Source organism: Capsicum annuum, chromosome 6, assembly GCF_002878395.1.
Source record: "Capsicum annuum cultivar UCD-10X-F1 chromosome 6, UCD10Xv1.1, whole genome shotgun sequence".
NCBI lineage: Eukaryota > Viridiplantae > Streptophyta > Magnoliopsida > Solanales > Solanaceae > Capsicum > Capsicum annuum.
The window spans coordinates 188,423,713-188,432,854 of NC_061116.1; positions in this window are offsets into that span (position 1 = coordinate 188,423,713).

The window sequence follows — 9,142 nt, forward strand, 5'->3', positions numbered from 1 at the left end:
CCCCGCCACCCCCACCTCACCAGTCTTCTTTCCCTCTTTATCTTCTTCAAAGACTCCACACCTTCTCCCCACCCCTTCACCCCAGTCATCTTTAATTTTTTTCATCAATTTTGCTTCGATTTTTAATTTTTCTTCACTGATTTTACTTGATTTTTAGATTCAATTTTAATATTTCTTCAGATTTGCTTCATCTATTTTGCTTCAATTTTTAGTTTTTTTAATTGATTTTATTTGATTTCAATTTTTCTTCACGGATTTAGCTTTATTTTTAATTTTTCATCGATTTTCAAATTTTCTTCACTGATTTTTCTTCGTTTTTATGCTTCGATTTTAATTTTTTTTATTGATTTTGTTTGATTTCAATTTTTCTTCACTGATTTAGCTTTATTTTTCAATTTTTCTTCATCGATTTTGTTTGATTTTTAGTTTTTCTTCGTTGATGTTGCTTATTTTTTTATTTTTCTTCATCAATTTTGCCCTTAATGATTATAAAAAAGGTGCTTATTATTTAATCTTCTCGAACCTTTAAATGCGTATATAAATTTCTCTCAATAATTCTTACCGTTAAATAAATTAAGATTGACAAAAATAACGGATAAAAATGTGAAAGAAGAATAAATTAATGGGCGTTGAGTTAATATATTATTTTTGGCAAGATGAACTCCTAAATGTGTATCTGATTTTTAAATATCCCAATAATTTTCGCCATTAAATAAACTAAAGATTGACAAAAATGATGGATAAAAATAAAGAAAAAGGTATAAATTAATGAAAATGAGTTAATATACTTTTGGTGGGCCAAATTGGGCGCCACATCTGCCAAAAAGGGGCTTTCACGCGCCTTCATAGAGGTGTAATACACGCACCTTGTCAACTCAGCAAAAGGTATCAAAATGACACACTTTATGACTATTTGAGGTGCCAAAAGTGAGCGACGTCCACTTGAAGTGCCTAAGTGAAAGATCGCACGTACTTAAGGGGCCTGGCGATGGGTTTGACCTTTAATCTATTGACATAAACAATTCGCCATCATGAAGATGTGCATATTGAGTATTAGACATATGTTGAAGAAATAAAAGATTCTTCAAGAATTATTTATGTTGTTTGTTCTCATGACAAGCTGGTTGGACCAACTAATGTTGGAATTTGATCCCTCAAAGTATGGAATGTATAAAAGGTGAATAAAGGCTCGTTCACCTATCATGTGATATTTTGAAAAGATGTATCAATAAGATGATCACACATACATTCATTGCCAACCTACGTTTGACATTCATAAAGTTGCTTACTCAATAAAATTGAGTTAAAAACATAATTTTCAGATCGTGTAATCTAGACAATTCATCTTGATGATGATGGTTTGGCATTGAATGCCTTCGATAAATAGCTAAACCATTACTAATGAGAACAAAGCTTCATGGGTTGGTCTGAAATATGATATGTTGCATACAATAGCACTTGTATGCATTAGTAGACCAATAAATTATGATTATTTCTTCTCTCTCAGTTGGTTCAAGGTAAGGAACCAACTATTCCATCTAATAGTTTTGATGTGTGGTATATGATCAATGAATATATCATGATGCACAAAGATGAATTCCTCAAAGAATATGGAGGATGTATATTAGTTTTTCTAACATAAGGGGGAGATTATAAGCAATTATGAAATATGTTAGAAATTATCATCAGATCCTCATTAAAAGGATAATTCAAGTCATATGTCGGAAGCATTTACTGACTCAAATTTAATCTTATATCTAAGCTGCAAGTGCTTTTATTTTGTGTCCATAAAGGACAAAATCTATGCATGCCATTAAGTTCTATACAATTTAAGTTATTCGGCATAAGGTGTAGTATCTAGCTAATTAACGCGATATAAGTTTAGAGAATTTTTACCTTATCCAGCATAAGTTCTAGGCAAAAGTTCTGTAGAAATAAGTTATCCTCTTAAGACATAACTTTAATTTGTGAGTTCTGAAAATTAGTTTATGTTTCTATCGACATAAGTTCGTCTAGGGCTACTCAAGCACATTAGTGATTTAATGTCGAAATCAAGTGGATGTCTTAGACTTTAAAAATATTATATATATTTTATATAAAGTCTATTTTTAAATTTTTTTGAGATGCAAAGTAGCTGATAATTTCTCTGTAATCAATTTATTTTAAAATCAATGCATTTAATCTTTCTTGAAAAATAAGATATATCAAACTTCTTTTTATAATTCTTTTCGTTTGTAAAAAAAAATATTTTTTCTACAAATAGTCTTTTGCATTTTCTAACAAAACCATTAATTAACTAATGCTGAAAAGATAGGTCCCTCAAATTTGAGGGCCAAAGGCCGTAGCCTTTTTTCTTAAATTATAGAGTCGGCAAAAAAGTTCGGTAGGAACTAAATTATGTCTTGTAAGCCATAGTTTATGGGTTATGAATCGAACTTGTGTCTCTTTAGGTATAAGTATTGTAATTAAAAAACATACGATGTTATGTCTTCTAAGACGCATAACCTATGTTATTTTATGATATGAAAACATAAATATATGTCAAACATTTTTTTGTGTTTTCAATGTATGGGGTATTCTGGGAGTTGGAGTCAAAAGAGCTAAATTTTTAATTAAAAATATTAAAGAGGACAATTAATTTTAGAAAGAACTAAAACGGACAAATCGCTGAGGTGACAGTGACTTACAAATCATCAGGCCCACAATGACTTGTAAATCGCCGGGTCCACAGCGACTTGTGACCAGGACTGTCGCGACTTGCTGTTGTGTCTTTAATGCCTATATTTTCAAAGGCTGCAGGGATGGATGCAAAAATGATTGATGCACATGGGCTAGTTTAATAATTAGATGTAGTATACATACTATACGCATAGTATATAATAGGTCAAACCCATCGATAGCCCCTCAAACTTGTCCCTAAAATTTACTTAGGCCCCTAAACTAAGGCATGTACCTATTAACCCCCCCCCCCCCCCCCCCCCCCCCCCTCAATTTGGTTTCAATTGGGCATTTTTTGTCCAATTAGCTAAAAAGCTCAAAGTGTGTGTTGCACACACGCGCTGATGTAGCAAAAAGGGCTAATTGGAAGTTGCCACGTGGCATTGTGGGTCCGATAATTATTAAAAATTAATTATAAAATTATTTTTAAAATAAAAATAAAAAACTGATTATTTAAAAAAATTAAAAAATTTAAAAAAAAACAAATTATTAAAAAAAAATTATAAAAAAAATTAAAAATATAAAAATAAAAAAACTGAGTATTAAAAAAAATTATAAAATTTTAAAAAAATAAAAAATTTCATTGAAGATCCAAATTATTAAAAAATAATTATAAAATTATTTTAAAAATAAAAATAAAAAAATAAATATTAAAAAGAAATTATAAAATTTAAAAAAATAAAAATAAAGAATTATAAGTTATAATTCCAATTAAATAATGACACATGAGTCCAAAAATTATTTTAACTATATTTTAAAATTATAAAAGAAAATAACTTAACTTACTCTTCCCACTATCCCACCCCCATCGTCTTCCTCACCCCCACCCCCCCCGCCCATCCCTCCCCCCCTTATCTTCTTCACTCCACCCCAGTAAAAACTGGTTTCCCCCCGCACCCCCCCACCCCCTCCCCTCCCCCCCCAAAAAACAACCCCCCCCCCCCCCCCCCCCCCCCCCCCCCCCCCCCTCTTCCATTCTCTTCTCTAGCAAGAAGATGAACTTTTAAAAAAAAAAAATTGGTCTGAATTAGAGAAGGGAATTTAGAAATTGATGAAAGAAGAAAAATTGATTTGCATTTTGGCTGACTTATAGTGGAATCAAGAAAACGGAGAGGAAGAAGATAAAAAGACGACGATGACTTTATGGAGTGGAAGAAGATGAGGCTGACTTTAAGGAATAATCAAAGAGAACAAGAAAGAAGAAGAGAATGATGATTCATATGCTGATAGAAATAGATCAGTGAGATCATCAATCAATCCTGATTTCGATTCAGACCGATGAGTAAGTAATTAGTCATATTGGTTTCTGTCCAATCAAACGAGTCTATTGACATTTTCCTTTTGCTGACTCTTCCACATCTTGGGATACCTCTCTCTATTATCTAATACAAAGTCTCTTCATTATTGAGATGATAATTGGTAAAGATTAAATGTTGTGGCATTAATAGTATTATATGCTGTAATAGTAGTTTAAGAAAAAGAGTTTATGGAGTGGAACCAAGAAACGTATAGAACTCAACATTAATTGAATGAAGGATTCTTATTTCAATACAGAGTAAATGTAATTGTGGTCAATCTTGACATGCCAAATATTGCATCACATCTGAATTGAAGTTCCATTATATCATATCACAAAACAACAGTGCACTTTTAGCTGCTATGAGGGGGAGGGGTGTGAAGAAGACAATAAAGAGGGAAGGGGTAAAGAAAACGATAGGGGCGGGGTGGGTGTGAAGAAGATAACCAAGGGAGGGGGGCCTTTCTTTTTTTAAAAAAAAATTAACAAGTTATAATAATTAAAATTAATAAAATAATTTAAATATAAGTTTTTAATTAAAAAAAATATTATTCATTCTATTATTAATAAAAATTTGGGTCCTCAGTGCCACTTGGCACATTTTCATTAGTTAATTATTCAAAAAAAACGTGTCTCACTCGCCCCTAGTGAGTGGATAACACGCGAAGAGCCACATAGGCAAAAAAAGGCCTGATTGGATCAAATTCGAGGGGTTTAGGGGTCTGATAGGTACAGGCCTTAGTTGAGGGGTGTAAGTGAATTTTCGTAACAAATTTGAGGGGCTATCGATGGGTTTGGCCGTATATAATATAATATATGCTATAAACATGAAAATGAATAGTAAAATAAATGTTCATGCATGGTATTTTCTAAATTTAGACAAGTTGCTACCTCTTTAGAAAGAAATTTTTTTTCACTCCCTCAAAATTTAAATTATATTCGATTCTTTTTTACACAATAAACATTAATTAAAAGAGAATTTGACTATTTTAGTCTCATTTACTTTTTAATATATACTAATATCTCTTCACTAAGTATTTATATTTGTAAAAGATATTTCTAATCTTAACAAAGAACTGCTTCTTAAAATTAATAATATTACATCTAGTATAATCTACAAAGTGGAGTATGAATAAGATAGAATTTATTCGAATCTTATGCTTATATTTGTTGAGTGAAAAAGTTATTTTCGATTAGACTCTCGCTACGAAAAGAGATTAAATAAATGGAGAAAAAGTTAATTAATTTTACTTTGATCTTTTTAAATAAAAAATATTTAGAAATAACTATATTTAAAATGCATGATAAATAATTTGAGACAGAGGGGGCGGTAATAGTAACATAATAAGATCTTTTTTCTTCAAAATCAATATTTGTATTGAGATCCAACTAAATTTGAATTGTGTATTGTAGAATGCATTTACGAAGCGACATTCTAACAATTCTTTTTGACTTTCAAAAACTTGAACCCAACATTTTTAATTAAGGACGAAAAAATCTCAAGCATCTCATCACAACTTATATTGCTATAACAAAATAAGGATAAAGAACAATAAAGATAAAATAGATAAAAATTATTTTTGAAATAAGAGTAAGACCTGTATTTTAAGGAGATAATTAAACTTTATGAGTCTTATTAACCCCTAAATCAAGCTAATGTTATTACATCCTATTTGCCCCCATTTTTAAATGTGCGTGCATGGTATAGAGGATAGGACAGTGTATAAATTAAAGAGTCAGAGGAACAGTGAGAGTTTGGGGTGGTTGGGGGTGGGGGGTGAGTGTTGAGTAGACTATAGAGTGGTCAGGGGCAGAGAGGCGTCAATCATAAAGAATCTCATGGCAACATTTTTTCAAAGATACAACAGCAAGTTGCGGCAGTCAGTGACTTGGAGTCGATGTGGGTTCGGTGATTTGTAAGTCGTTGTCACCTAAATAATTTGTCCGTTTTGATTTTTTTCAAAATTAATTATTCTATTTGATATTTTTGATTAAAAAAATAGCTCTTTTGGCTTCGAACTCTGATATTTTGTATCACTTTAAAAATCATATATTTAAGAAATAAAAATTAAAAATATCCCGAAATAGGGATATTCGTGTGAGGGACACAAAGTAGTTTGAAAGGATGAATCAAATTAAATTTGATTTCTGATAAATATACTTTGTTTAAATGTTAGATTTGAAGTATAATCATACATCAATTTAACATTCACCTTTTATAATAACATTTTACTGTAATGGTCAAAGTTTTCTTTGAAATTCATTTTTCATTTTAATTATGTTATACTGTATATTATTTTTAATAATATTTTGCTCTAATATTATATTCAAAGCAAATCCGAACAAACCACATTATAAAGTGATTTAACTGTCTCGTGTCAAGCACAAATATAGATTCTAATACATTTGCAAATGGCAAAACCCATACGCAGTCCCTTTACGTACGCGTCATTTTTCACTTAGACATCTCAAGTGGACATTATTCCATTTTGTCATCTCAAGTAACCATAAAGTATATCATTTTGACACTTTTTGCTGAGTTGGCCGGGTGTGTGTATTGCACCTCCATGAAGGCGCGTGAAAGCCATTTTTTGGCTGATATGATGCCCAATTTAGCCCACCAATAATATATTAACTCATTTTCATTAATTTATACCTTTTTTCTTATTTTTATCCATCATTTTTGTCAATTTTAAGCTTGTTTAATGGTGAAAATTATTGGGAGAGATTTAAAAATTAGATACATATTTAGGAGTTTGTTTTGCCAAAAATAATATATTAACTCAACGCCCATTAATTTATACTTCTTTCACATTTTTATCTATTATTTTTGTCAATCTTAATTTATTTAACAATAAGAATTATTGAGAGAAGTTTATATACGCATTTAAAGGTTCATGAAAATTAAATAATATGCACCTTTTTTTTTAATCATTAAGGGCAAATTTGATGAAGAAAAATGAAAAAATAAGCAACATCAACGAAGAAAAACTAAGAATCAAACAAAATCGATGAAGAAAAAATGAAAAATAAAGCTAAATCGGTGAAGAAAAATTGAATTTAAACAAAATCAATAAAAAAAAAATTAAAATTGAAGCATAAAAACCAAGAAAAATCAGTGAAGAAAAATTTAAAATTGAAGCAAAATTGATGAAAGAAATTTAAAAATAAAGCTAAATCCGAGAAGAAAAATTAAAATCAAACAAAATCAATTAAAAAAACTAAAAATTGAAGAAAAATAGATGAAGCAAATCTGGAAAAAAAAATGAAGCTAAATTCATGAAGAAAATCTAAAAATCAACTAAAATCAGTGAAGAAAAATTAAAAATCGAAGCAAAATCGATGAAAAAAATTAAAAATGACTGAGATGCGGGGGTGGGGAGGGGGTGTGGGGTCTTTGAAGAAGATAAAGAGGGGAAGAAGAGTGGCGGGGTGAGTGGGGTGTTTGAAGAAAATATTCGCGGGGTGCGTGGGGTGGGAGCTCAAGGGTGGGTGGGGTATTTTAAGAAGAAGACTGGTGGGGTGGAGGTGACGGGTGGGTGAGTGGACTGGTGGGGTGGGTAGGGTAGGGGTGGCGGGCGGGTGGGTGGGGTGTTTGAAGAAGAAGGTTGGTGGGGTGGGTAGGTTAGGGGGAGGGGGTATTTTTTATTTAAATTAATTATTTATAAATTATTTGGGTATTTTTAATTTAAAATTAATTATTTATAAATTATTTGGACAAAAATGACACGTGTCCTCATTTTATTCGTCACTTTCCACCACAGTGGAGAGTGTGTTTCACGCACTAAAATTATTTTGCTAATTCAGCAAAACGTGTCAAAGTGATACACTTGAAGGCCACTTGAGGTGCCAAGATGGAACAATGTTCACTTGAGGTGTCTAAGTGAAAAATGGTGCGTACTTAAGGGGGTTGTGTATGGATTTTGCCTTTGCAAATTGTTTAAACTCATCCCATGCATAACACGCACTTATAAAATATAGGCACATCAAGTGGACGTTGCTCACTTTTGGCACCTCAAGTAGCCATAAAGTGTATCATTTTGACACTTTTTGCTGAATCAACAAATAGAGTATATTGCACTCACTTTTAAGCGCATTTGAGGGGTATTTCATAATTTTTTAAGGGTATTTTCATAATTTTACATCTTCTCCCTCACATTGTCTTCTCCGCATAATTTTTTTTTTAGCTTAACCTCCATTAATGGAGGTGAAATCAACACTCAAAAAAAATTCATTTCATTAACATGCCTACAACAATAATACACACCATGAACACCAAATAATACTCCTTCCATTAATCAACGGAACACGCCCTCTAATCCCAATTCTTCACCATTACACCATAAACACACTAACAGCTACCCAATGACAATTAACAAAGGCTTTTGGCATTCTCTGTGGATTTCGACAGAGATTTTTGTAATTGGGACGTCTGGGATCGGAGTCAACGCAATTTTCGATGGATTCTCGTCGAAATTCTCGCTGTCTCTCCCTCTATTCCGTTGTTCTCTCTCTCCGGTGTGCGAGTGAATTCAGAGGTTGTGGTGTTTACAAGCTTCCTTTAAATAATATGTGTTGTTCTTTTCATGTTTTATTGATTGGCAAGACCCGTAAGAAAAGATTGAACTTGAATTTCAGTGGTTATATTTTTTCCGGATTAATTAGATTAGTTTGAGTTGAGTGTGGGATTTCGCTGTTATGACTACTTGTACATCAGCTGTGTTTATGTCTTCTGATACGCGACGGTCACGTAAGGTATTGATTGTTCTTGGTGGTAGACTTTGCCCCTTGAAAATTCAGGATGAGAAGATTGGATATTTGGGTGTAGAGTTTTGGATTGTGAACACTGATATTCAACCTCCATTGATGGAGGTTAAACTTGAAAAATGATTGGGTGAGGAAGATGAAATCAAAGTATTTTTGTAATTATTTGGTCAAAAATCATATGTCATTAATTTATTGGACACCACGTAATGTATTTTGGTCTTTTTTAAAAAAATAAATAAATTATGGATACATATAATGACGTGAAAATTTAAAATGAGTTGGCACAAATTAATTGGTCATTTAATTTATGTTAAAAACGAGTGTAATTTATGCACCAAGGTTGATGCAAAAATGCGCCAA